This window comes from Dipodomys spectabilis, unplaced genomic scaffold, assembly GCF_019054845.1.
Source record: "Dipodomys spectabilis isolate Male_0828 unplaced genomic scaffold, ASM1905484v1 ptg000017l, whole genome shotgun sequence".
Lineage (NCBI taxonomy): Eukaryota > Metazoa > Chordata > Mammalia > Rodentia > Heteromyidae > Dipodomys > Dipodomys spectabilis.
Window position 1 is genome coordinate 11,899,514 of NW_024870694.1, and position 4,836 is coordinate 11,904,349.

The 4,836-nt window shown below is 45.1% G+C and overlaps 1 non-coding gene across 1 annotated transcript; it reads right to left on the reverse strand.

Annotated features, from left to right (window-relative positions):
- Positions 1-2,269: 2,269 nt before the first annotated feature.
- LOC122100078 lies at positions 2,270-2,376 on the reverse strand. Its single transcript, XR_006146095.1, has one exon. It is a non-coding gene; the product is annotated as a U6 spliceosomal RNA (small nuclear RNA).
- Between the last annotated feature and the right edge of the window lie 2,460 nt (positions 2,377-4,836).

Below are 4,836 nucleotides of genomic sequence, written 5' to 3' on the forward strand. Positions count from 1 at the left end.
ACAGTTCAAAGCCAGCCCAGGCAGGAAAGTCCATGAGACTCTTTTCTGCAATTAACCACCAGAATACTAGGAGTGGCAATGTGGTTCAAGTAGTTGAGTGCTATCCTTGAGCTGAAATGCTCAGAGATGGAACCCAAGCCCAGAGTTCAAGCCCCATGACTGATCAAAAATTTATATATATATATATATATATATATATATATATATATATATATATATATAAATTTTTGGTCAGATATATATCATAGTCCCTTATTACATACATATTATATATATACATATATATATATGTATATATATATATATATAAAATAACATAGTCCCTTAGAGCGAGAGTGTGTGTGTGTGAGAGTGTGTGTGTGTGTGTGTGTGTGTGTGTGTGTGTGTGTGTGTGTGTGTGTGAATACTGGGGCTTGAACACAGGACCTGAGCACTGTCCTTTAGCTTTTGGCACTCACAGCTCCACTTCTGGTTTTTTGGTGGTTAACTGGAGATAAGGGGCTTGCAGACTTTCCTGCCGGATCTGGCTTTAAACCACAATCCTCAGAGTTTAGGTTCCTGAGTAGCTAGGATTATAGACATGAGCCACCAGTGCTCAGTGTATCCTATCCTTTTGCATCTATGTTTTTATTTTAGTATTTCAGTCATCAGCTTACTCTTTTTTTTTCCAGCCTTTAGACTCAAGTTCATGAAAAACTAAACAAGGAGAACTACAGAGTTCTCTGGCCAAGTCCTTTATTATAGTGATAAACCCTCTGGAGAGAGGCATGTTCCACATCTCACAAGCAAATTCCAAGCCTCCTGGGCTTCCAAGCAGTGCCACAGATACAGGAGGATGTCAGGGAGATACAGGTGAGCAAAACAGTACCTTGTTTTATTTTTGCCCCATAAGCCTTTCATCTTGTAGTACTTTAGAATTTGATAAATATTTACTCATTCTTCCTTTTTGTAATGACCAAGTGTTCATTCCCCAGAGATGTAGGAATATGATCTCCAGATGAAGAAATGTTAGGCAGGAAGGCTGAGATATGTTCTGAAAGAAATACTAGGCAGGGCCGGGTGCTGGTGGCTCACGCCTGTAATCCTAGCTACTTAGGAGGCTGAGATATGAGGATCATGGTTCAAAGCCAGTCCAGGCAGGAACATCTGTGAAACCCTTATCTCCAATAAACCACTCAGAAAACCAGAAGTGGCACTGTGGCTCAAGTGGTAGAGTGCTGGCCTTGAGCTGAAGAGCTGAGGGACGGTGCCCAAGCCCAGAGTTCAAGCCCCCCAACCAACCAAAAAAGAAAGAAAGAAATACTAGGCAGGAAGGCTGAGATTTGCTCTTAACAAGCAGTTGGATACTAACAGAGGCTGCACAATGGAAACACAGGACCTAGTTTTCCTGGAGGAAAATCCCTTCCTTTTTACCAGTCTCTGCAGCAAGGAGCTATGTAGGTACAAGGCCACACCTGCCCTCTCTTCTTCCAGGAAGAGGAGACTGCATCATAGGCAACCTGCCTATTGGGGCAACTTTCTTGAGCCAGCCTGTTTACCAAGCCTTTTCACAACTTGTCCACTGGCTCTGCTGGCCTTTGTGTTTTGGCTCAAGCTGTGTTGGAATGTTCCCAGCTGCACCTGCCCACTGTGAAAACTAAAATGGCAGGAAAGCTCCCAGGAGGGGGTAGAGGAAAAGATGCTTGGCCTCCAGTTGTCCTATAAACAGCAGACAGTGGTAGCGGTGATCAGCATGTGACCATGGTGTGCCTTCAGGACAAACCCTCTGATTGTGTGTGTGTACGTGCATGCATGCACCAGTATTGTGGCTTGAACTCAGGGGCTCATGCTTTGCCTTGTCTTTTTTGCTCAAGGCTGATGTTCTATCACTTGAACAATATCTCTACTTTTGGCTTCGGGCTGCTTAATCAGAGATATGAGTCTCACGGACTTTTCTGCCTGGACTGACTTCAAACCAGGATCCTCAGATCTGAGTACTTCTGAGTAATTAGGATTACAGGCTTGAGCCCTTAGCACCTGGCTTGGGGCTTTGTCTTTACCCAGGGTATGAAGACTATTTTCTTTTACTTTTTTTTTTTTCAGCTCCGCTGTGGTTTTACTTACCCTTCCTAGTGAGCTTCAAATCCATTACTAGCCATAGACAATGCACCCCAGAAACTGTGTCTCTCAGATGTGTATCAGAATACATACTGGTTCTACCTGGGATACATCTTGTATGGCCTTGCTTCTCTCTCTCTCTCTGTCTCTGTCTCTGTCTCTCTCTCTCTTTTTAGATATGGAACGCTTCACGAATTTGCGTGTCATCCTTGCACAGGGGCCATGCTAATCTTCTCTGTATCGTTCCAATTTTAGTAGATGTGCTGCCGAAGCGAGCACTCTCTCTCTCTCTCTCTCTTTTTATCCTCTTTCTTTTCTCTTTTTTTTTCTTTCTCTCTCTTTCTTTGTGCCAGTACTGGGGCTTGAGCTCAGGGACTGGGTGCTGTCCCTGAGCTTTTTCACTTACAGCTAGCACTCTATCACTTGAGCCACGCCTTCACTTCTGGCTTTTTGCTGGTTGACTGGAGATAAAAAGTCTCAAAAGACTTCTCTGTCCTGACTGGCTTTGAACCTCAGTACTCAGATCTCAGCCTCCAGAGTGTAAGGTCCGCCCCTGGATGGCAAGCAGACTCCACCCTCCTCGCAGCAAAGTCTCCACCCAGTACCTGCGTTACCTAGGCAACTGGGACACCTGGAAGACATCACATCTGCATCCGCTGAGGTCACATCTGAATTTGATGTGGCCACACCTTTCCCCGCCCATACCCTACATAAGGCCTAGCCCAGGCCCAGACACTCTCTTTTTTCTCTCTCTGTTCGTTTCTAGCTCTTGCTCTTGCTCTTCTTTTCTAGCTCTCTTGCTCTTGCTCTTCTTTTCTAGCTCTCTCTGCTCTCTCTCTGCTCTAGCTCTTTCCTCTCTCTTTCCCAGCCACGTGGAGTGCCAACCTTGCCTGGTCCCAGCAGGTCTACTGAATAAACCTACCCCTTACCTGAACACCACGTGAGTGCTACTGTTCTTACCCCTCTCTCTGCTCTTTTCTAGCTCTTTCCTCTCTTTCCCAGCTCTCTCTCATTCCCAGACCTTTCCCGGCCACGTGGAGTGCCAACCTTGCCTGGTCCCAGCAGGTCTACTGAATAAACCTATCCCTTACCTGAATACCACGTGTGTGCTGGTGCTGTTCTTACTCGGTTACCTCTTTTTAAAAACCTAACACAGAGTAGCTAGCATTACAGGCATGAGTACTAGGCTTTGCTTTGAAGGTACCATGTGGAAGGTTGTCTGGGCTGATAGAAAACTTGATACACCAAGGATACCACTTCCAGACCATTGGCTGGAATTGCCAGGACAGTGAACACCCTCAGTAAGGTTTTGGTCTTTGCCAGTTTGTCTGCCTTTTAACATTTTTTCAGTACTTCTCAGATCCGGCTTAAATAGCTGCTATCAAGACTACAACCAGCTTCCAAGATGACCCATTAGGAGCCTCACCTCCTGATATTCAAGCCCGGTGTGTTTTCCTCCAACCATGAGAAGCACAGAGCTATGTGACCAATAAGATATTTCAACCCTGGCCCAGCATGGTGCTACACAGTTATAATAGCTGGAGCTACTAAGGAGGTAGAAATAAGAAGCTGGTCTAAGAATAGCCAGAGCAAAATTCAAGGAAGACTATCTGAAAAACAAATAAAAAGCGAAAGACCGGGAACTTGGCTCAAGTGATAGAGCATAAGCAGAGCCCTGAGTTCAATCCCTACTTTGAGGGGATGACAGTAAAGTTTCCCAAGTGAGATCATTTTTCTCTTCAAAATCCTAGCTTGACCCTTTGAGTTGTTCACTGGGGGCAGGGACAGGCACCAGGATGAAGAGACATTTAAGTAACACAGGGAGAGATTGGGTTGGGAAGAACCAACTTGTCATCTTGATCTTTTCAGGAAGAAGAGTGAGCCATGTATGGATGTGAGTCCTCCATTTGCAAAGTCTCTAGACCCTCATCATCTGAGCTCTAAATGTCACAAAACAAAAGCAAGTCTGAACTTGTGCTCTCTCTGATTATCTGACTTCCAAAAAATGATGTGATAAGCTCATGGCTCCATGGCTGATACCTGTAATCTTAGCTACTCAAGAGGCTAAGCTCTGAAGATTACAGTTCAAAGCCAGCCCAGTTCAGAAAGTCCATGAGGCTCTTACCTCCAATTCCAGCAAAAAGCTGGAAATGGAGCTCAAGTGATAGAGTGCCAGCCCTGAGCAAAAAAGCTAAGGGACAGTGCTCAGGCCCTGAGTTCAAGCCTCAGTACCAAAACACACACACACACACACACACACACACACACACAATCACACACACACACAATCACACAATCACACAATGATAGCATAATGAATTATTAATGTTTATTCCACCAAGTTGTGGGGGTAGCAGTATGTAACTATACCCTTCATATAAGCCATCATAAACTGGTATCTGCTCATTATATAGGTAGATCCTCTGGCTGGAAGTACATGGAAAGCATAAATGCACTTTGCTGTATGGCTTTTCCACAGACTTTCCATAGACTTTCCTGCTGGCTTCAAACTTTGACCCTCAGATCTCAGCCTCTGAATAAGATTATAGTCATGAGTCACAAGTCCCTGGCTAAAAGGACCTCCTCCTCTTCTTCCTCCCCTTCCTCCCCCTCCTCCACCTTCTTCTTCTCCTCCTTCTTCTTTTGTCAGTAGTGGGGCTTGAACTCTGGGGCTGGGCACTATTCCTGTGTTCTTTACTTCAAGGCTAGCATTCTGCCACTTGAGCCAAAGCACCACTT